This window comes from Globicephala melas, chromosome 2 (genome assembly GCF_963455315.2).
Source record: "Globicephala melas chromosome 2, mGloMel1.2, whole genome shotgun sequence".
Taxonomy (NCBI): domain Eukaryota; kingdom Metazoa; phylum Chordata; class Mammalia; order Artiodactyla; family Delphinidae; genus Globicephala; species Globicephala melas.
Window position 1 is genome coordinate 102574588 of NC_083315.2, and position 25312 is coordinate 102599899.

Consider the following 25312-nt stretch of genomic DNA (forward strand, 5'->3'; position numbering starts at 1 on the left):
CTTTAACACCCCACTTTCACCAATGGACAGATCATCCAAAATGAAAACAAATAATGAAACACAAGTTTTAAATGATACATTAAACAAGATGGACTTAATTGATATTTATAGGACATTCCATCCAAAAACAACAGAATACACATTTTTCTCAAGTTCTCATGGAACATTCTCCAAGATAGATCATATCCTGGGTCACAAATCAAGCCTTGGTAAATTTAAGAAAATTGAAATTGTATCAAGTATCTTTTCCGATCACAACGCTATGAGACTAGATATCAATTACAGGAAAAGATCTGTAAAAAATACAAACACATGGAGGATGTACAATACACTACTTAATAACGAAGTGATCACTGAAGAAATCAAAGAGGAAATAAAAAAATACCTAGAAACAAATGAATATGCAGACACGACGACCCAAAATCTATGGGATGCAGCAAAAGCAGTACTAAGAGGGAAGTTTATAGCAATACAATCCTACCTTAAGAAATAGAAAACATATCGAATAAACAACCTAACCTTGCACCTAAAGCAATTAGAGAAAGAAGAACAGAAAAACCCCAAAGTTAGCAGAAGGAAAGAAACCATAAAAATCAGATCAGAAATAAATGAAACAGAAATGAAGGAAACGATAGCAAAGATCAAAAAAACTAAAAGCTGGTTTTTTGAGAAGATAAACAAAATTGATAAACCATTAGCCAGACTCATCAAGAAAAAAAGGGAGAAGACTGAAATCAATAGAATTAGAAATGAAATAGGAGAAGTAACAACTGACACTGCAGAAATACAAAAGATCTTGAGAGATTACTACAAGCAACTCTATGCCAATAAAATGGACAACCTGGAAGATATGGACAAATTCTTAGAAATGCACAACCTGCCAAGACTGAATCAGGAAGAAATAGAAAATATGAACAGACCAATCACAAGCACTGAAATTGAAACTGTGATTAAAAATCTTCCAACAAACAAAAGCCCAGGACCAGATGGTTTCACAGGCGAATTCTATAAAACATTTAGAGAAGAGCTAACACCTATCCTTCTCAAACTCTTGCAAAATATAGCAGAGGGAGGAACACTCCAAAACTCATTCTACGAGGCCACTATCACTCTGATACCAAAACCAGACAAGGATGTCACAAAGAAAGAAAACTACAGGCCAATATCACTGATGGGCATAGATGCAAAAATCCTCAACAAACTACTAGCAAACAGAATCCAACAGCACATTAAAAGGATCATACACCATGATTAAGTGGGGTTTATTCCAGGAATGCAAGGATTCTTCAATATAAGCAAATCAATCAATGTGATACACCATATTAACAAATTGAAGGAGAAAAACCATATGATCATCTGAATAGACGCAGAGAAAGCTTTCAACAAAATTCAACACCCATTTATGATAAAATCCCTGCAGAAAGCAGGCATAGAGGGAACATTCCTCAACATAATAAAGGCCATATATGACAAACCCACAGCCAACATCATCCTCAATGGTGAAAAACTGAAAGCATTTCCACTAAAATCAGGAACAAGACAAGGTTGTCCACTCTCACCACTCTTATTCAACATAGTTTTGGAAGTTTTAGCCACAGCAATCATAGAAGAAAAGGAAATAAAAGGAATCCAAGTCGGAAAAGAAGAAGTAAAGCTGTCACTGTTTGCGGATTACATGATACTATATATAGAGAATCCTAAAGATGCTACCAGAAAACTACTAGAGCTAATCAATGAATTTGGTAAAGTTACAGGATACAAAATTAATGCACAGAAATCTCTGGCATTCCTATACACTAATGATGAAAGTCTGAAAGTGAAATCAATAAAACACTCCCATTTACCATTGCAACAAAAAGAATAAAATATCTAGGAACAAACCTACCTAAGGAGACAAAAGACCTGTATGCAGAAAATTATAAGACACTGATGAAAGAAATTAAAGATGATACAAATAGATAGAGAGATATACCATGTTCTTGGATTGGAAGAATCAACATTATGAAAATGACTCTACTACCCAAAGCAGTCTACAGATTCAATGCAATCCCTATCAAACTACCAGTGGCATTTTTCCCAGAACTAGAACAAAAACTTTCACAATTTGTATGGAAACACAAAAGACCCCGAATAGCCAAAGCAATTTTGAGAACGAAAAACGGAGCTGGAGGAATCAGGCTCCCTGACTTCAGACTATACTACAAAGCTACAGTAATCAAGACAGTATGGTACTGGCACAAAAACAAAAAGATAGATCAATGGAACAGGATAGAAAGCCCAGAGATAAACCCACGCACATATGGTCACCTTATCTTTGATAAAGGAGGCAGGAATGTACAGTGGAGAAAGGACAGCCTCTTCAATAAGTGGTGCTGGGAAAACTGGACAGCTACATGTAAAAGTTTGAGATTTGATCACTCCCTAACACCATACACAAAAATAACCTCAAAATGGATTAAGACCTAACTGTAAGGCCAGAAACTATCAAATTCTCAGAGGAAAACATAGGCAGAATACTCTATGACATAAATCACAGCAAGTTCCTTTTTGACCCACCTCCTACAGAAGTGGAAATAAAAACAAAAATACACAAATGGGACCTAATAAAACTTCAAAGCTTTTGTACAGCAAAGGAAACCATAAACAAGACCAAAAGACAACCCTCAGAATGGGACAAAATATTTGCAAATGAAGCAAGTGACAAAGGATTAATCTCCAAAATTTATAAGCAGCTCATGCACCTCAATGAGAAAATGACAAACAACCCAATCCAAAAATGGGCAGAAGACCTAAATAGACATTTCTCTAAAGAAAATATACAGACTGCCAACAAACACATGAAAGAATGCTCAACATCATTAATCATTAGAGAAATGCAAATCAAAACTACAATGAGATATCATCTCACACCGGTCAGAATGGCCATCATCAAAAAATCTAGAAACAATAAATGCTGGAGAGGGTGTTGAGAAAAGGGAACCCTCTTGCACTGGTGGTGGGAATATAAATTGATACAGGCACTGTGGAGAACAGTATGGACGTTCCTTAAAAAACTGCAAATACAACTACCATATGACCCAGCAATCCCACTACCGGACATATACCCTGAGAAAACCATAATTCATAAAGAGTCATGTACCAAAATGTTCATTGCAGCTCTATTTACAATAGCCCGGAGATGGAAACAACCTTAGTGTCCACCATCGGATGAATGGATAAAGAAGCGGTGGCACATATATACAATGGAATATTACTCAGCCATAAAAAGAAACGAAATTGAGTTATTTGTAATGAGGTGGATAGACCTAGAGTCTTTCATACAGAGTGAAATAAGTCAGAAAGAGAAAGACAAGTACCGTATGCTAACACATATATATGGAATTTAAGGAAAAAAATGTCATGAAGAACCTAGGGGTAAGACAGGAATAAAGACACAGAGCTACTAGAGAATGGACTTGAGGATATGGGGAGGGGGAAGGGTGAGCTGTGACAAAGCGAGAGAGAGGCATGGACATATATACACTAACAAACGTAAGGTAGATAGTTAGTGGGAAGGAGCCCCATAGCACAGGGAGATCAGTTGGTGCTTTGTGACCGCCTGGAGGGGTGGGATAGGGAGGGTGGGAGGGAGACGCAAGAGGGAAGAGATATGGGAACATATGTATATGTATAACTGGTTCACTTTGTTATAAAGTAGAAAGTAACACACCATTGTAAAGCAATTATACTCCAATAAAGATGTAAAAACAAAAACAAAACAAAACAAAAAACCCAGCGGAGTGTCATAGAACCAAACAAATTAAACAATACTAGTTTTGCTATACGTATCTTCCTGTTCCCCACTCTGCTCTGTGATGTGCTGATCTCTCCAGGTCTAGAATGGAGAGCTCTGCTTTCCCTCTGCCATGCTCTTCCCTCCTGTTCTCCTAAGATCTATCAAGTTCGTGACCCTGAGTTTTAGTTACACTTGGTCCCTGTAGCCAGGCATAAAATTAATTGAAGCAATGGTTTCTTATGTTCCCAATTCTCTGTCAAAGAGGTCTCCAGACATATCCACAGCTCTTTTATCCCCCCGCTTTTTTCAGCACTCTAGTCCTTTTAAGGTCCCCCCTGCTGAGATTCTTGTGTACTATAAAGAGAAACACAATCCATTACACCTATGCTTGGGTTCAACTTTTATAACCTCTGGTAGCAGTTTAGCTTTAAAGGCCAAACAAGGAACAATGAAACGATTCAAATTGCAGGCAGAGAAGGCTTTTCTGACTACTACTTTAAACCTCATACGCACTATGCCCACCAATATAAAAAATGTCCTCCCATCAATTTTTGTCTTTGTAGGGGGCATGGAGTGGGTCCTGTGAGATGTTTGTGTTTGTGACCACCAGGTGGCAGTGGTTCCATTCCTCTCATTCCTCCAGTGCCTTAACTGTCAAAAGCATGACAGCTACTAGAGGATTTGCTCTTGATTGGCTGAGCCACCAACAGAAAGGCTATCTCGTGCATTAGAGAAGGAGAACTAAGACACAGGAGCAGCTCCTCAGGGGAGAAGATTTGGAATCATTAAAATTGTATCAAGAGTGTGATATCAGGATGGAGAACATGCTGGAATGTGCATTCATAGTCTTGTGGCTTCAGCTTGGCTGTAAGTTGGAGGTTAAGAGATGAGAACCATAAGGGCACATTTATCCAAAGCTGGAGAGAAGAGAGAGAGGGGTTTAGTCTCAGCTCATCCCAGGTTTCTTGTTGGAATTTTTCAAAACTGCTGAACTGAAAGCTTTGTTTCATTTCTGATTTTGTTTTCCTGAACAGGGTTGAGGGGAGAAGACAAGGTGGAGCAGAGTCCTCAGACCCTGAAAATCCAGGAGGGAGACAGTCTCATCCTCAACTGCAGCTACACGGTCAGCAATTTTAAAGGGCTACTGTGGTATAGACAGGATCCTGGGAAGGGACCCGAACTTCTCTTCCTTCTTTACTCAGTTGGGGAAGAAAAGCAGAACGAAAGACTAAAAGCCACCTTGTTAAAGAAGGGAAGCTCTCTGCACATCACAGCCCCTAAACCTGAAGACTCAGCCACTTACCTCTGTGCTGTGAAGACACAGTGCTCCCCAGGCACCTGCAGCCTGTACACAAACCCTGCAGCTGGGGCTCTGGAATCAGGGCATCTTTGGTGTTTTCCTTCCTCGATGAAGTAGTTGCTTAGCACCCAGAACCTCTTTTCAAGTAGTCCTATGGAGAATGAAATCTTGTGACATAGCCAGACAGCAGAGATTACTGTTCATTCTGTCCAGGATCCTGAGTGATACTGGTATTCAACTTTGTCTTTCATTAAAATGTTTAGGTCAGATTTTGGTATCAAGATGATAATAGTTCATTAGATAAGTTGCAACTTATGGTTCCTTTTCTATCTATAGAAGAATTTGTACAGGGTTTTTAATAATTTTTTTTTAATTTTCAGAAAGTTCACTAGTGAGCCACCTAAGCATAGAGTTTCACTTATGGGAGAAACTTAATAATCCTTCAATTATGGATTCAGTTACTTTAACGGGTAAGGGGTTCTTTATATATTTGTTTTTTCTTGTGAAAGTTGGTCAGTTTTGTTTCTCCTGCACATAGTTTATTATTTACTACCTTTACTTTCTTTTATTTATCTTGCTACTTTTTCTAGTTCTTTGAGTTGCAAGTTTGACTATTGATTCTCAACATTTCTTCTTTCCTAACAAATATAATTTAAATCCATAAATTTGCCTCTAATTACAAATACTCCTTGACTTCCAGTGGAGTTACATCCCAATAAACACATCATAAGTTGAAAATATCTTAAGTCAAAAGAGCATTTAATACACCTAAACTCCGGACATCATGGCTTAGCCTAGCTTACCTTGAACGTGCTCAGAACACTTATATTAGCCTACAGTTGGGCAAGATTATCTAACACAAAGCCTATTTTATAATATGGTGCTGACTCTCTCATGTAATTTATTGAATACTGTACTGAAAACAAAAAGCAGAGTGGTTGTCTGGGTTCCGACCGGTTTTGTTTTGTTTTTTTTAACATCTTTATTGGAGTATAATTGCTTTACAATGGCGTGTTAGGTTCTGCTTTATAACAAAGTGAATCAGCTATACATATACATATATCCCCATATCTCCTACCTCTTGTGTCTACCTCCCACCCTCCCTATCCCACCCCTCTAGGTGGTCACAAAGCACCGAGCTGATCTCCCTGTGCTATGCAGCTGCTTCCCACTAGCTATCTATTTTACCTTCGGTAGTAGTGTGATGGTCGTTTACCCTTGTGATCCAGTGACTGGCTGGGAGCTGTCCAGCATCAAAAGAGAGCATCATACTAGCCCAGGAAAAGATCAAAATTCAAAATTTGAAGTGTGGTTTGTACTTAATGCATATCACTTTCATACCATTATAAAGTCAGAAAACCGTAAGTCAGGGACCTTCTGTACTGCTTTTGCTGTATCCCACATGTTTGGATATGTCATATATTCATTATTATTCAACTAAAATGTTTGGTAATTTCCATTTGAAGTGGGGATTTTATGTCCCATGATGATATTTCCAGGGACGTAAGAATGGCCAAATCCTGCCCTGCTCACCACTGGGAAGATTCCTGAGGATGCTTATATGTATTAGCTTAATACAAATGGAAAGTGAAGAAGGACTTTCAGCTGAACCACGACCTGATTACCTCTAAAGCAGGAAAGGTGGGTTGAGGTTCAGGCCTAAGTGGAGTTTCCTACTTCCTTCTGAATCCAGAAAAGCAAGCTCAGAATTCCTATAAGGATGAGTAGGAGAGATAGGCCACGCATCAAACTGGCCAAGAGTTGACTTGATTTTCAAGTATCTGAGCTGAAAGAGAAAGAGAAAGAGGTAGCCAATCACAGCGTACTAAATTAGCTCTCCTTAGATTTGCTTATTATCACAGGTAGGCAAAGACTTAAAATGCAAGCGATATAAGCAGAGTGAGTGGAGTCTTGAGTCCTACATTTTAAGTTAGACTAAGGACTAATTTCCTACTCATAAATGGACTGCGAACAACAGAATCAACCCTCCTCACCCCTCCCGTGTGGGGAGGGGAAGAGGCAAGGTCTACAAAGACGGAAAGCAGATGTGGAAATTTCCTGATTTAGGGAAAGAGAGGTATTCTTTTATCCACACCATCTGGTTTTGTTTAATTTTAATCTTTTGGGTTTACAGCTTTAAAGTCTGCCCAATGTGTTCAGGGAAAGAGATCAGAGAATTATCATGGGATCCTTGTTTCCACCTGCCCTTATTTTGTCATTCGCATCATTACCACAATCATCTTTATTATCATTTATGGAACACTTACCATATGCCAAGTCCATTGCTAAGCACTTTACAACTCATTTTATAATCTAAAAACCGCAAAGTAATATTAACCCATCCTCAGTTGAGGAAACTGAGGCTTAAGAATGTTTAAAGATGAAGGGATTTCTGAGATAAAGTAAACGCTGCAGGCAATATAAGATGAGATTAAAAAATAAAAGCTCCAGAGTTAACCAATTGGACAGTATTTCTCAAATTTTACTGTACATTTAAGAATCACATGAAGAAAAAATATGTCTTATTCTGATGAACAGATTCTGATTCAGTAGGTCTGGCATGAGGTTGGGGGTTTACTTTTTTAGTGAGTTACTTGATGATTTTGGTTCAAGTGACTGGGAGATTTTACTCTGAAAAACACTATAAATGGAAGACTGCTGAATTTCAGGAGGATGGATGATATGAAAATGTATGTGTTGTGTATTCACTTAGATGTTAGGTGGTTAGAGAACCTCAGAACCCACCTGGGGATACCTAATGCACGTTAACACCTTATTCTGATTAAACCATATCCTATTTTGATTAGTAAAAATAAAATCTCTTTTTTAATGATAAACAAGGTAATGACTTTTGTTTTCAACAACAGCAAAAAGAAATTTATCCATGGTTTAATGAATGGTGAGATTTGGTATAAAACTGATGTAAGTGCAAGTTTTTGTCACGTTAATGAGCTAGGCCAGCTGTTAGTGGAATGCCTTTTGTAACTGCAGGTACTCAAACGTGAAATGGAGAAAGTCTGAATTCTATGCCAAGGGCTATTGTTATGATGATGGACGCTGTTGGATCAAAGATTTTTGTAAGTGTTCGTTGTTTATTTGTTTTCATTCTTTATTTTTAATTAAAAAACAAAACCTCTCTATATGTTAAAGGCCATGAGTCAGTTATTTCTTAATATTTCCTCCTCTGTTCTAAAGGCTAAATATATTATACTTCATAATTTTAATTAATCTTTTTACTCTTTCTGGATTCTTTACAATATTTAAAATTCATATTGAAGAAAGCAATTTACAAAGCAATTTACAACACTGATAAAATTTTGTTTACTGCAAAATATAGCACAATAATTATCTAACCTCTGCCTTCATAGTTCTCCTAATAATTTCCAGGAGAGACCACACTGATGACTTATAATTGTTTTATGACCATGTTTAATCTTCGGCCATATCCTCACAGCCAGGCTTTCCTTTTCCTGTATCTGTGGTGACTTGGTTGGTGCAGGGCTTATTATTGAATTTTGTTCCTCAAGCTCATCTAATTGGTAAATATTAATTGATATTACTAATATTATTGGAATATATTTAATTATAATATATATAAATTACACAATATAAAATATTGGACTATATATGTATATTTTTTTATTTTGTCTTAAGAATTAGAAACCTTTATTTAGAATCACTTATAGAATCAAAGAGGTTTTTTTTCCATTTAGATGAATAAGATGTACTCTGGAGCATTTTTCATTGTCACAAATTTGGCAGCTGGGACCCAGAACTAGGGACCAAGAGGCATTAAGCGTTCACCATTTTCCATTAAGAACAACTCACAGCCAGGCACTCTAGGATTTATGAAGAAGCAACTGTACAGACCCTGCAACCCCTGATCTTCACTTCTTTAGCTGATGTGAGGGATGCAGCAGTCAGGAGAAGAGTATCATCAGAGTGTTCCACTTTCCCCATGAGCCACTTCAGACATCGCTATCCTAAAATACTTGCTTTTAAAGACAGAGATCATCGGAGTAAAAAGGAAAACTGCATGGCATTCTGTCTTTGGATATCTGTTTCTGGAGCAGATTTTGATCTATTTTTGCATCTACTTAAGCAGAAGATGAGGAAATCAGAGAAGGATGGTACAGTGAAGGGGGGCAGCATTGGGGCTGCCTGGGTGTCTCCATGAGGCATGGTGAGGAGGAGTGAGTGCTGTGTCCCACAGGTGCCACCTCTGAAGGCAGCAGGCCTGAGTCATCAGCCAGTTCTCCACCAGGAAAAGGGGAGACAAGAGGCCATGGGGAGTGCTTCCTGAATGGGATCTGACAGGGAGGGGGAGTTCCTGCCTTGAGGAGGCTCCTGAGGGTCCCCGGCTGCTCTCTCACAGGGATGCTCGCACATCGAGGCCATCAGTGGTTGGGCAGGAAAGCAGTGACACCCAAAGGTGCACACCAGTTAAATGAGAACGTGTCTGCCATTTTAAAAAAATTCTTCTTAATTTTTGTTTCTTCCCTAACCTCAAGGGAATTAGAACCAAAGACAAAAGGCAGAGGAAGAGAACAGAGCAAGCCATGCTGACCTTACTGCAGCCAGGAGTCAAGCCTCAGGTTCAAAGAGCAGAAGAGAGAAATGAAGATGGAAGTTTTAACCAGGGCTGCACTGAGATTTATTTAATACATGAAAGTGGCCCAGAGGTCTTATGGTTTTCTTTCCAAGATGTCTCTAGGGGATAAGGTTCAATGTTCCTCCAAGGACCCATCAATACTTATGCCTCCTTGCTTTACTCGGATACTCTCTCCTCTCCCCCTTGCTCCACTTAGAAAATGCTTATTTTGCCTCAGGTAGGCTAGCTTGTATTATTTCAGTGTATCATCTCCTAAATCTGTAACTGATGCTTGTCCTTTGATTTGCCTATAGGACGAAAACTTTTGAAATAAAATGGTAAGCAAGGCAGCTTTATTTTTTTCCCAGCAGTACGTCCTTTCTTTGAAGTGATGAGCTGAGAATCACCCATCTGCCTGAATGAAGGAAACATCATGTGGTTTGAAAAATGAAAAAAAGCAAAAACTCTGTAAATACTGCAACAATTGTCTTGTTACACACAGTGATCATTCTAAAAACTTAAATGACCAAAACTGTCCCATCTGTAACATGAGACGCACATCTAAGCTGTTCTCTTCCATTATCCGTACAGTAACTTTACAAAAGCTGGTAGGTGGACTTGCCTGGGATCTGGTGACGGCATTCATGTGTTTAGTCGCAAGAGGGGCCTGCTGTTATCTCTGTCAGTAACGTCCCTGATCAGATGGGGAAAGAGTAGTTAGCTCACATGCAATATTGAAGTCATGTGGAAACTATGACAAATGATATATTTTATTCTCTTTGTTATAAGCAGAATAGTCTCGGCACAGCTTCCAAACATTCAATGATTCCTGGCCTTGTCCCAATCCATTATGAAAGGTTTTCTTGCTACTTACAATGGGATGACACACAAAGAGGAAGACAGGAAGTGGCTATGCAGATTTCCAGCTTAATTGATCCATTTCTGTCAATTTTTTGTAGGAACAAAGAAAAGTGTAATTTTTTTTCCAATGGGAAGAGAATTATTTTTCCTCAATCTCTTTTAGTTCTCTTAAACTTGAGAAGATAACAAGAAAACGTTTTCAAGGCTACTCCCCCTTCTTTCTTACAGTGTCTTTCCTTTTTTCCCTCCTTTCTCTCCTCCTGGCCAGTCCACTCTGTGTTGGGGCCGCTAGGCACACGCAGAGAATGGGGAAAGACCAGTTATGGACAGGGTTTGTGGAGCGTAAGGATGAGTGCCAGGTCTATTGTTTCCTTTATACCAAGACATGCCGTCTATAAATGCCCTCCTAGTAACACATGATCCCTAGAAACATTTTAGGAGACCAGAGAATCGGGCAACTTGGTTTCTAGGTTAGGATCTGACCTTAACCTTCTCAGTCACTTTGAGCACATCACCCTCTGTATCTGAGTCTCATTTACTCTTTCTTGTCATTTTTTAAAAAGTATTTCTTTTCTTTAAAATTTTTATGAATTTATTTATTTTATTTTTGGCTGTGTTGGGTGTTCGTTGCAGCTCACGGGCTTTCTCTAGTTGCGGAGAGCGGGAGCTACTCTTCGTTGCAGTGCGCGGGCTTCTCATTGTGGTGGCTTCTCTTGTGGAGCATGGGCTGTAGGCGCCTGGGCTTCCGTAGTTGCGGCACATGGGCTCAGTAGTTGTGGCTCACGGGCTCTAGAGCGCAGGCTCAGTAGTTGTGGTGCATGGGCTTAGTTGCTCTGTGGCATGTGGGATCTTCCCAGACCAGGGCTCGAACCCGTGTCCCCTGCATTGGCAGGCAGATTCTTAACCACTGCACCACCAGGGAAGCCCCATCTTTCTTGTCATTTAGAGAGACTTTCCCCCTCCTCTCAAGGCTGTATAAGACTTGGTGTTCTTCCTCAATAGGCCACAAAAATGCCAATAAAAATTCCATTAGAAAAATCTTTTAACTTGCTTATGAACTAAACATTGTTCAACCGAAAATAAACAGCATAGAGACTTCCTACTCCAGTTCTTAATGTGTACTTTTTCATACACAAAAAGAGAAAGTGAAAAGAAAATCACATCATTTGGCTTAGCAGTGGGAGATGTGCCCACAAGATGTCAGTATATGTTAGAACTAATACACAAATTCAGTAAAGTTGCAGGATACAAAACCAATACACAAAAATCAGTTGTGTTTCCACATACTACTAACAAACTATCAGAAGGTGATGTTAAGAAAACAATTCCATTTACAATTGCATCGAATAGAAAATATTTAGGAATAAATTTAAACAAGGAAGTGAAAGACCTGTACATTGAAATCTATAAGACATTGATTAAGGAAATTGAGAAGACAAAAATAAATGGGAAGATACTTTGTTCTCATGGACGTAAAAAATTAAATTGTTGAAATATCCATAGTACCCAAAGCAATCTACAGATTGAATGAAATCCTTGTCAAAATTCTATGGCACTTTTCACAGAAACAGAACAAAAAAATCCTGAAATTTGTATGGTACCAAAATAGACCACCAATACCCAAAGCAATCTAGAGAAAGAGGAACAAAACTGAGGGCATCACATTTGCTTATTTCAAAGTATATTACAAAGCTATAGTAGTCAAAACACTGGTAGTGGCATAAAAAAAAACACATTGATCAATGGAGCAGAATGGAGAGCCCAAATATAAGCCCCTGTTGTCTAGGTCCTCCGGCCTGGTGTCAGGCCTGAACCTCTGAGGTGGAAGAGCTGAGTTCAGGACATTGGACCACTAGAAACCTCCCGGCCACATGTAATATCAATCAGTGAGAGCACTCCCAGAGATCTCCGCCTCAATGTTAAGACCCTGCTCCACCCAATGGCCAGCAAGCTCCAGTGCTGGACACCCTATGCCAAACAACTTGTAAGACAGGAACACAGCCTTACCCATCAGCAGAGAGGCTGCCTAAAATAATATTAAGCTCACAGACACCACAAAACACACCACTGGACGCAGCCCTGACCACCAAAAAGACAAGATCCAACCCCACCCACCAGAACAAAGACACCAGTCCCCTCCACGAGGAAGCCTACACAACACACTGAACTAACCTTATCCAATGGGAGCAGACACCAAAAGCAAGGGGAATTATGAACCTGCAGCCTGCAAAAGGGAAACCCAAACACAGTAAGTTAAACAAAATGAGAAGACAGAGAAATATGCAGCAGAGCAAAGAGTAAGGGAAAAACCCACCAGAGCAAAAAATATGAAGAGGAAATAGGCAGTCTACCTGAAAAAGGATTCAGAGTAATGATAGGAAGGATGATCCAAAATCTTGGAAATAGAATGGAGAAAATACAAGAAACGTTTAACAAGGACCTAGAAGAACTAAAGAGCAAACAAACAATGATGAACAACAAAATAAATGAAATTAAAAATTCTCTAGAAGGAATCAATAGAGAATAACTGAGACAGAAGAACAGGTAAGTGACCTGAAAGAGAGAATAGTGGAAATAACTACCACAGAGTGGAATAAAGAAAAAAGAATGAAAAGAATCAACGACAGTCTCAAGAGACCTCTGGCACAAAATTAAATGCACCAACATTCGAATTATAGGGGTCCCAGAAGAAGAAGAGAAAAGGAAAGGGACTGAGAAAATACTGGAAGAGATTATAGTTGAAAACTTCCCTAATATGGGAAAGGAAATTGTCAGTCAAGTCCAGGAAGTGCAGAGAGTCCCATACAGGATAAATCCAAGGAGAAACACGCCAATTCACATATTAATCAAACTATCAAAAGTTGAATACAAAGAAAAAATATTAAAGGTAGCAAGGGAAAAACAACAAATAATATACAAGGGAATGCCCATAAGGTTAACAGCTGATCTTTCAGCAGAAACTCTGCACGCCAGAAGGGAGTGCCAGGACATATTTTAAGTGATGAAAGGGAAAAACCTACAACCAAGATTACTCTACCCAGCAAGGATCTCATTCAGATCTGATGGACAAATTAAAACCTTTAAGACAAGCAAAAGCTAAGAGGATTCAGCATCACCAAACCAACTTTACAACAAATGCTAAAAGAACTTCTCTAGGCAGGAAACACAAGAGAAGGAAAAGACCTACAATAACAAACCCAAAACAATTAAGAAAATGGTAATAGGTACTACATGTTCATAATTACCTTAAATGTAAATGGATTAAATGCTCCAACCAAAAGACATAGACTGGCCGAATGGACAGAAAAGCAAGACCTGTATATATGCTGTCTACAAGAGACCCACTTCAGACCTAGGGACACATACACACTGAAAGTGAGGGGATGGAAAAAGATATTCCATGCAAATGGAAATCAAAAGAAAGCTGGAGTAGCAATTCTCATATCAGGCAAAATAGAGTTTAAAATAAAGACGACTACAAGAGACAAAGAGCGACACTACATAATGATCAAGGGATCAATCCAAGAAGATATAACAATTGTAAATATTTATACACCCAACACAGGAGCACCTCAATACATAAGGCAAATGCTAATAGCCATAAAAGGGGATATTGACAGTAACACAATCATAGTAGTGGACTTTAACACCTCACTTTCAGCAGTGGACAGATCATCCAAAATGGAAATAAATAAGAAAATAGAAGCTTTAAATGACACATTAAACAACGTGGATTTAATTGACATTTATAGGACATTCCATCCAAAACAACAGTATACTTTCTTCTCAAGTGCTCATGGAATATTCTCCAGGAGAGATCACATCTTGGGTCACAAATCCAGCCTTGGTAAATTTAAGAAAATTTAAATTATATCAAGTATCTTTTCTGACCACAACACTATGAAACTAGATATCAATTACAGGAAAAAAACTGTAAAAAATGCAAACACATGGAGGCTAAACAATACACTAGTAAATAACCAGGAGATCACTGAGAAATCAAAGAGGAAACCAAAAAGTACCTAGAAACAAATGACAATGAAAACACGACGACCCCAAACCTATGGGATGCCCCAAAAGCAGTTCTAAGAGGGAAGTTTATAGCAATACAATCCTACCTTAAGAAACAAGAAAAAGCTCAAATAAACAATCTAAACTTACACCTAAGGTTATTAGAGAAAGAAGAACAAAAGAACCCCAAATTTAGCAGAAGGAAAGAAGTCATAAAGATCAGATCAGGAATAAATGAAAAAGAAATGAAGGAAACAATATCCAAGATCAATAAAACTAAAAGCTCTTTCTTTGAGAAGATAAACAAATTGATAAACCACTAGTCAGACTCATCAAGAAAAAAGAGAAGGAGACTCAAATCAACAGAATTAGAAATGAAAAAGGAGAAGTAACAATTGACACTGCAGAAATACAAAGGATCATGAGGGATTACTACAAGCAACTACATGCCAATAAAACGGACAACCTGGAAGAAATGGACAAATTCTTAGAAAAGCACAACTTTCTGAGACTGAACCAGGAAGAAATAGAAAATATAAATAGCCCAATCACAAGCACTGAAATTGAAACTGTGATTAAAAATCTTCCCACAAACAGAAGCCCAGGACCAGTTGTCTTCACAGGCGAATTCTATCAAACATTTAGAGAAGAGCTAACACCATCCTTCTCAAACTCTTGCAAATATAGCAGCGGGAGGAATACTCCCAAACTCATTCTATGAGGCCACCATCACCCTGATACCAAAACCAAAGGTGTCACAAAGAAAGAAAACTATAGACCAATATCACTGATGAACACAGATGCACAAATCCTCAACAAAATACTAGCAAACAGAATCCAACAACACATTAAAAGGATCATAAACCATGATCAAGTGAGGTTTATCCCAGGAATGCAAGGATTTTTCAGTATATGCAAATCAATCAATGTGATACACCATATTAACAAACTGAAGGATAAAAACGATATGATCATCTCAATAGGTGCAGAAAAAGCTTTCAGCAAAATTCAATACCTATTTATGATAAAAGTTCTCCACAAAGTAGGCATAGAGGGAACTTACCTCAACGTAACAAAGGCCATATATGACAAACCCACAGCCAACATCATCCTCAATGGTGAAAAAGTGAAACCACTTCTTCTAAAATCAGGAACAAGACAAAGGTTGTCCACTCTCGCCACTATTATTCAAAATAGTTTTGGAAGTTTTAGCCACAGCAATCAGAAAAGAAAAAGAAATAAAAGGAATCCAAATCGGAAAAGAAGAAATAAAGCTGTCACTGTTTGCAGATGACATGCTACTATACATAGAGAGTCCTAAAGATGATACCAGAAAACTACTAGAGCTTATAAATGAATCTGGTAAAGTAACCGGATACAGAATTAATGCACAGAAATCTCTTGCATTCCTATACACTAATGATGAAAAATCTGAAAGAGAAATTATGGAAACACTCCCATTTACTATTGCAACAAAAAGAATAAAATACCTAGGAATAAACATACCTAAAGAGACAAAAGACCTGTATGCAGAAAACTATAAGACACTGATGGAAGAAATTAAACAGATTTCTTCAGATGGAGAAACAGATAGACAGATATACCATGTTCTTCAATTGGAAGAATCAACATTGTGAAAATGACAGTACTACCCAAAGCAATCTAAAGATTCAATGCAATCCCTACCAAACTAACAATGGCATTTTTTATTTTACAGAACTAGAACAAAAAATTTTAAAATTTGCATGGAAACACAAAAGACCCTGAATAGGCAAAGCAATCTTGAGAAAGAAAAATGGATCTGGAGGAATCACGCTCCCTGACTTTAGACTATGCTACAAAGCTACAGTAATCACGACAGTATGGTACTGGCACAAAAACAGAAGTCTAGATCAGTGAAACAGGATAGAAAGCCCAGAGATAAACCCACGCACATATGATCACCTTATCTTTGATAAAGGAGGCAAGAATATACAATGGAGAAAACACAGCCTCTTCAATAAGTGGTGCTGGGAAAACTGGACAGCTACATGTAAAAGAATGAATTAGAACACTTTCTAACACCATACACAAAAATAAACTCAGAATGGATTAAAGACCTAAATGTAAGACCAGACACTATCAAACTCTTAGAGGAAAACATAGGCAGAACACTCCTTGACATAAATCATAGCAAGATCTTTTTTGACCCACCTCCTAGAGAAATGGAAATAAAAACAAAAATAAACAAATGGGACCTAATGAAACTTAAAAGCTTTTTCACAGCAAGGAAATCATAAACAAGACAAAAAGATAACCCTCAGAATGGGAGAAAATATGTTGTTGCAAACGAAGCAACTGACAAACAATTAATCTCCAAAATATACAAGCAGCTCATGCAGCTCAATATCAAGGAAACAAACAACCCAATCCAAAACTGGGCAGAAGATCTAAATAGACATTTCTCCAAAGAAGATATACAGATTGCCAACAAATGCATGAAAAGATGCTCAAAATCACTACTCATTAGAGAAGTGCAAATCAAAACTACAATGAGGTATCACCTCACACCGGTCAGAATGGCCATCATCAAAAATTCTACAAACAATAAATTTTAGAGAGGGTGTGGAGAAAAGGGAACCCTCTTGCACTGTTGGTGGGAATGTAAATTGATACAGCCACTATGGAGAACAGTATGGAGGTTTCTTAAAACCAGAACTATCATATGACCCAGCAATCCCACTACTGGGCATATACCCTGAGAAAACCGTAATTCAAAAAGAAGCATGTACCACACTGTTCATTGAAACCCTATTTACAAAAGCCAGGACATGGAAGCAACCTAAATGTCCATGGACAGATGAATGAATAAAGAAGATGTGGCACATATATACAATGGAATATTACTCAGCCATAAAAAGAAACGAAATTGAGTTGTTTGTAGTGAGGTGGATGGACCTGGAGTCTGTCATACAGAGTGAAGTAATTCAAAAAGAGAAAAACAAATACCGTATGCTAACAAATATATGTGGAATCTAAAAAAAAAGAAAAAAAGTTCTGATGAACTTAGGGGCAGGACAGGAATAAAGACGCAGATGTAGAGAATTGACTTGAGTACACAGGGAGGGGGAAGGGTAAGCTGGGACGAAGTGAGTGAGTAGCACTGACATATATACACTACCAAATCTAGAATAGATACCTAGTAGGAAGCAGCTGCATTGCACAGGGAGATCACCTCGGTGCTTTGTGCCCACCTAGAGGGGCGTGATAGGGAGGGTAGGGGGGAGATGCAAGAGGGAGGGTATATGGGGATATATGTATACATATAGCTGATTCACTTTGTTATACAGCAGAACCTAACACAACATTGTAAAGCAATTATACTCCAATAAAGATGTTAAAAAGCAAAAGTAAAAATAAACCCATGTGTACATAGTCAATTAATTCATGAAAAAGAAGCCAAAAATATACTTTCAGGAAAGGAAAGTCATTTCAATAAATGGTGTTAAGAAGAATGGAAAGCCCTATGCAAAAGAATGAAACTGGACACTTCTCTTACACCACACACAAAAATCAACTCAAATTGGTTTAGAGACTTGAACATAGACCTAACCCAATAAAACTCCTAGAAGAAAACATACAGAACAAATTCCTTGACATCAGTCTTGGCAATGATTTTTTGTATTTGACACCAAAAGCAAAGACAACAAAAGCAGTAATAAACAAGTGGGACTACATCAAACTGTGAGGCAAAAGAAACTAGGAACAAAATGAGAAGGCAATCTAGGGAATGGGAGAAAATATTTTCCAATTATATATCTGATAAGGGGTTAATATCAAAATATATTAAAATATCATATGATCAATAGAAAAAGCAATCTGATTAAAAAATAGGCAGATCATCTGAATAAACATTTTCCCAAAGAAGCCATACAAATGGCCAATGGGTGAATTAGAAGATACTCAACATGACTAATAATCAGGGAAATGAAAATCAAAATGAAAATGAGGTATCACCTTACACCTGTCAGAATGGCTATTATCAAAAAGAAAAGAAAAAAAGTGTTGGTAAGAATGTAAACAAGAGGGAACCCTGTGAACTGTCAGTGGAAATGTAAATGAGTGCAATGTCTATGGCAAACAGTATGGAGATGCCTCAAAAAAATTAAAACGAGCACTACTATATGATCCAGGATTTCCACTTCTGGGTATATACCTGAAGGAAATAAAAGCACCATCTCAGAAAGATATCTCTTCATTGCAGCTCATCTACAATAGCCAAGACTTGGAAACAACCTAAGTGTCCACTGACAGATGAATGAACAAGGATAATGTCATCAAAAAAAAAAGAAACCCTGCCATTTACAACATGGATGAAACTAGAGGGCATAATGTTAAGTGAAGACAAAGTCAAATACTGTATGAAAATTAAAATTTAAAAAATACTGTATGAAATCACTTGTATGTGGAATCTAAAGCACAGGCACAGACATACACACACAGCAGAACTCATAGGTACAGAGAACAGATTGGCGATTGTCAGAATCAGTGGGGGATGGGGGTGGGAGTCTGTGAAGGTGCTCAACAGGTACAAACTTCCAGTTAAAGACAAATTCCTCCTGGGGATGCAATGTACAGTATGATGACTATAGTTTAAAATTTAAAAGAAAAGATGTCACTATATGAATTCCTCTGGCTCTCAAAGTTCGTTTTGCTTTTTTTCTAGTAGTTTGAACAGTTTAATAACAAATTCGGAGTAGAATGTATATATGAGTAGAGTAGCTTTCACCTGAATGAAATATACAAGATTAAAATAAGATATAATGCCTGGATGGGAATGCATGGTCAGCATGAGAAAACAGTCATCAAGGATGTCACAGGGAGGGACTAGGGAAGATCTGGGAACCCCAGTAGTGATTCTGTGCCCTCATATGATATGTGAATTTGGAATTCCCATAAAGGAATCAAGGAGAGTCTGAAGACAATCTACAACAGAATAACTCAATTATTCTCATTGGGGTTTCTTTATGAGGTGCTGAAACAAAAATAAAATGCTTGAAATTTGATCATTTGGCATAAACAACTTCATTAGATGAAATTTCAGGATAAAATGGAAAAGAATCTTCAATCCTTCAATGTCAAGAGAAGGAAATATTTTTATTTTGGAAAGCATTTATACTGTTAATAGTTTTTATATTTTCACTGATTAAACAGTATGTTACGAGAAGCTTTGTCTTCGTGACAACTATAACAATAATTATAGAATTGCACCAAACAATATATGTGCACTCATGACAAACACATGGCCAAATATTTGGATTTAGAGGACCTGTGGAGCTTTGCTTCCTACAACTTCTAATAAGTTAAGCATAGAGTTACATCACAAGTGAATATGATTTTACTGCCACTACCATTTGTTATTCCAATACACAACTGGAGATATAACAGAAGTCAGAACCCTGTTTTGTTCTCATTTGTCTGAGTGATATTTGCTGTTGTGAAGTTACCAGTTCCCATGATTTGGCGGGTAAGTAGGAAGGAAGGGGGGTGATGGCTTCTGGCTTATCTTTTGTAGGGAAGTCGAGGATCAGTGAACATATTTCACCTTAGAATCGAAATTGGAGGCAAGAAAACAATCAGAGGAACATGAATGAATATTTGCAAACACAGCATGATTCATAATGAATTTGTTTCTGGTAAGCCCTTCAGATTCCATCACAGATTAATTTACTAAATTTGGAAATTTGAAGTAATAAATCTCCTTCCCATATGTCCTTCAATATTGATCATGGACTGTCCTTTACTATATATAATCATTTATCATTAAACCACAAGGAAAGGGAGCACAATGTTTAAGGCAGGCCAAATCTCCCAACCTGGGTGTTATACACATTCAGACTTGATCCAGCCAGAAACTACATTTCAGAGACAGCTGCTATAGTGCAGCTGAGGGACCTTGCACCTTTACTGTCAGGAACTCAGAGCAGGGCCATTTCAACAAGGGGGAAATCCTGCCATTATGCTGCTCCCCAGACTGCTGTGGGCATTCATGGCTCTCCTCTGCTTAGCTACACATAATTGCAAACCAGGGCCTCGGCTGCCTGTCAGCACTCAGAGGTGAAATGGGACAGAGGAGTAGATGTCTCAACTAAAAATACACTCTCAGCCCTGCGACACTCATTAATGAGTTATTTTGACCTTAAAGTCAAAGGACTAGCACTGTTTTAGAGACCTTGTCTGTACTTTCTTTTCTACTTGTCTATTTGCCTTTGGTTCTTTTAATTCTTCCGTTAAAACAATGAAACCAAATGGAAGATTGACAGCTACATTCCACAAGAACGTGTAACAGTATACAAAACGTCAATTACCAACTTCTGTGGCATTGACATGTACTGAGTGTTTACAGCCTGTAGATAACATGTTTTGTAGGAGTGCATTATAGCATTGTGTCACAGAAAGATCTGGCATGCTTATCTTGACTTTATTTTACAAAGAGAAAAATAATCAGCTCCTCACAAGTGAGACAGAACACTTTGGACCGATGGGATAGAAAATGTGACATCAAGACAAGCATAGGACACATGATCTACTAAGTACAGTTCTACTTGGGGAGGCAACAGGACTGAAGATCCGGAATATCCTGATCTTCCTCAAAGTCTAATAAATAAGACTCAATGTCAGGTTTCAAAAGAATATATTATTCCTGTTATAATTTCATGAAAACATAAAAAACTAAATAGATTCTGAAAACCTGAGGGGCTGATTTTTTAACATTTCATGTTAAAGTAACTTTATTTAGTGAAAACTCTAAATAGAGCCCTAGAACCCGGTTAAAAAAAAGAGATACATCAATTATTTTGGATAATATTGCCTTTCACCAAGAAAGCTGAAAATCTGTGAGTTTTAAAAGAACTCCACTGATTCAGAATGGAGAAAAGTAAAGAGAGGCTAAATAAATGACCAGTAAGTAGATTACAAGAAGGGTGCATACCCTATACTAAATTCTATTTTAAATGGACCGGCAAAATTATTCTGCTGAATAATTATCAACACGTGTCAACCTGTTTAATCTGTAGTTCCCCTCAGCTCAAAACTTTAATACTAATTTTTCCATGCTCCTTTTCAGACACTGCCTAACAATTACCGTGGGAAGAAAAGTAACATAGTTTTGTGGTGAGCCAGACTTTTTCCCCATCTGTGCACTAACCACGTGGTCTATGAACATAACACCCTACTTCCTCTTTGGAGGAGTGACACAGGAACCCAGGTACTATGTATATGTGCTGCTAGGCCCTCAAAGACACTGAACTCTCAGCTTGAGGCAGAACTGAAAACATATGTGCAGGGGAATTCTTGCCACATGGTGCTCTCCAGCCTGCCCTGGGTATTCCTGGCCTTCATCTTCTCTGGTAGGGATGGTTCCAAATATGGGTACAAATGTTCAGGTTGAAAGGACTGCACACAGGCACATGGTACTTCACATGGACTTGAGGAGGAAAGGAAGATTGGAGAAAAGAAAGCTTATCATGATTTCAATTTGGTTTTTCTTTGGGTCCTAAATTAGTCTAATTCCTACATTATTTTGTTCACTACTTCAGCTCTGTTTTCTGATTTTTTCCCACAGGATTTGGTGCGGCCCAGAAAGTTACTCAAGTCCAGCGAGCCATGTCCAGGCAGCTAGGGGAGGCGGTCACCTTGAGCTGTCAGTATGAAACAAGCTGGAGCTGGTACCAGTACTATATTGTTTGGTATAAGCAGCTTCCCAGTGGAGAGATGACTTTCCTTATTCATCAGAGTTCTTCTGGCCAAAATGCAAAGAATGGCCGCTATTCTGTAAACTTTCAGGAAAGACAAAAATTCATCAGCCTCACCATTTCAGCCTTACTGGTGGAAGATTCTGCAAACTACTTCTGTGCTCTCTGGGAACTCACAGTGCTTGAAGTAATAGGAAAAGCCAAACAAAAACCCCAGAGCTCAATAAGAGAGAGCCCCCTTGCTGTGGGAGCCACGCTGAAAGGCACACCTGCAGATGCCAGACAAGAAATGGTAGTCCTGTGGTTGCTTAATCTGTGGTCCGGATCAGGAGATTTAATTCTAAATAAAATCTCCTGCTATCTCACTTGGGAACAGATGTCCAGAGTGACTTTCTACTAATACATACTCAGTCTTGAATTTTTGACTTTAAGTCCATCACACAGAACATGTGTAAAATTGTCTAAAGTTGAAAACTTGCTCCATAATAATTTAATGTGGCAGTTCCACCTAAAGACACTCACATCACAAACCTGGGTCTAGTTATCTGAAATGGTCATGAAAATCATTTCCTTAGTCCTTTCCTCTTAGACTTTGTGTCAGGGTACAATCAGAGAAGCAAATCACAAGTGATCTAGAATAAGAGACTCACTGTAGAGAATAGAACTCAGGCAATAGCTAGAGCTGGTGGAGGGGTCTATACAAAGCTGTTATCTTTGCATCTGGTGTTGAGCCTGAATTCACTGTTAGTCAGTTAGAGTGTCATTTGGGAAGGAAAGTTGGATGTGGACAAAAGCATGGACAGACTGTGACATGTACGGATACTAGAACCCATGAGGACAATGGAACCCACAAAGATACACTAAAACTTGTCTGTCTCTCACCTCCTTCAGTCTCACAATGGTGGGTGACCTCAAGGAGAAGGGGGTGTCATTTGCCCTCATGCTACACGCATACTTGGTCCAAGACAAAGAGAAGACGAGGAGGAGATCGGGTGGGCGGTAGAGGAGTTGTGAGTCAACAATAAGATGAGCTAGTTCATCAGCAGGCACATGTGTGAGTTGCCCAGTTCCTGGAGCCCTGCACCAACCAGCAGAGCTTTAAAAATGTGGCTACTTCATGACAACTACCTTCTAAACCTTGTGCAAGTCTTTTTTGTGGCCAACCCTAACCCAGAACAATACAGGGAAGCAAATTCTGGGACACAGATATCCAGATAGTTGAGACACTACAAAGCTACTACAGTACCCTCTATGTCAACTAGTCACCCATCGATACCTCTTTTAACAAGACAACTTTCAAATAAAGACAACAGCAAAACTATGCTTCCTGTTAATAAGATGCAGTTATTCCCCATTCAACCAAAACCAAGCTAACCCTCTCCCGAAGAGAGTACACCAAGTTAATTTATCCATTTTGGGGTGGTGTTCTTTCCTCTTATACCTCATTCACACTGTCCCATTGAATCCTGCATCTTAACCACTGAGATACAATGAGATATGAGATAAACTTACACTTGCACATCATATGTTACCACAGGCAGACAAGTAGGGGAGAGATTTAAAAATGGTTAATGTAGAAGCAAGAAGAACTACAATCCTGCAGCCTGTGGAACGAAAACCGCATTCACAGAAAGATAGACAAGATGAAAAGGCAGAGGGCTATGTACCAGATGAAGGAACAAGATAAAACCCCAGAAAAACAACTAAATGAAGTGGAGATAGGCAACCTTCCAGAAAAAGAATTCAGAATAATGATAGTGAAGATGATCCAGGACCTCAGAAAAAGAATGGAGGCAAAGATTGAGAAGATGCAAGAAATGTTTAACAAAGACCTAGAAGAATTAAAGAACAAACAAACAGAGATGAACAATACAATAACTGAAATGAAAACTACACTAGAAGGAATCAAGAGCAGAATAACTGAGGCAGAAGAACGGATAAGTGACCTGGAAGACAGAATGATAGAATTCACTGCTGCGGAACAGAATAAAGAAAAAAGAACGAAAAGAAATGAAGACAGCCTAAGAGACCTCTGGGACAACATTAAACGCAACAACATTCGCATTATAGGGATCCCAGAAGGAGAAGAGAGAGAGAAAGGACCAGAGAAAATATTTGAAGAGATTATAGTCGAAAACTTCCCTAACATGGGAAAGGAAATAGCCACCCAAGTCCAGGAAGCAGAGTGAGTCCCATACAGGATAAACCCAAGGAGAAACACACCGAGACACATAGTAATCAAATTGGCAAAAATTAAATACAAAGAAAAATTATTGAAAGCAGCAAGGGAAAACTGAAAAATAACATACAAGGGAACTCCCATAAGGTTAACAGCTGATTTCTCAGCAGAAACTCTACAAGCCAGAAGGGAGTGGCATGATGTACTTAAAGTGATGAAAGGGAAGAAACTACAAACAAGATTACTCTACCCAGCAAGGGTCTCATTCAGATTCGTTGGAGAAATCAAAAGCTTTACAGACAAGCAAAACCTAAGAGAATTCAGCACCACTAAACAAGCTCTACAACAAATGCGAAAGGAAATTCTCTAAGTGGGAAACACAAGAGAAGAAAAGGACCTACAGAAACAACCCAAAACAATTAAGAAAATGGTCACAGGAACATACATATGGATAATTACCTTAAACATGAATGGATTAAATGCTCCAACCAAAAGACACAGGCTTGCTAAATGGATACAAAAACAAGACCCATATATATACTGTCTACAAGAGACCCACTTCAGACTTCGGGACACATACAGACTGAAAGTGAGGGGATGGAAAAAGGTATTCCATGCAAATGGAAATCAAAAGAAAGCTGGAGTAGCTGGTATTTTATTGTGTATATGCAATATAATTAATTTAGCTAGTTTCCCATTGGAAAAAAAAAAGAAAAAAAACCCATAAGAGTTAAAAACCATACGGATGGATGGAACCATAAAAGACTCAGAATTGCTAAAGCAATCCTGAGGAAAAAGAACAAAGCTGAAGGCATAACCCTCCTAGACTTCAGAGAATACTACAAAGCTACAATAATCAAAA

At 38.3% G+C, this 25312-nt stretch overlaps 1 protein-coding gene and 1 long non-coding RNA gene across 3 annotated transcripts in view; one reads left to right on the plus strand and one right to left on the minus strand.

Moving 5' to 3' along the window:
* The window catches only part of LOC138842557 (uncharacterized), a 178253-nt gene that overhangs the window by 149123 nt on the left and 3818 nt on the right, over positions 1 to 25312 (minus strand). The window contains exon 1 of one of the 2 annotated variants that reach the window (XR_011377251.1): positions 5079 to 5168. The exons of the other annotated variant lie outside the window; for it this stretch is intronic. This is a non-coding gene — a long non-coding RNA (uncharacterized lncRNA). Of the gene's footprint in view, positions 1 to 5078; positions 5169 to 25312 lie in introns of those variants that run through there. 2 annotated transcript variants of the gene reach the window in all.
* LOC115852091 (T cell receptor alpha chain MC.7.G5-like) overlaps positions 1 to 25312 on the plus strand; it is a 358045-nt gene that overhangs the window by 40342 nt on the left and 292391 nt on the right. The window lies entirely within an intron of this gene.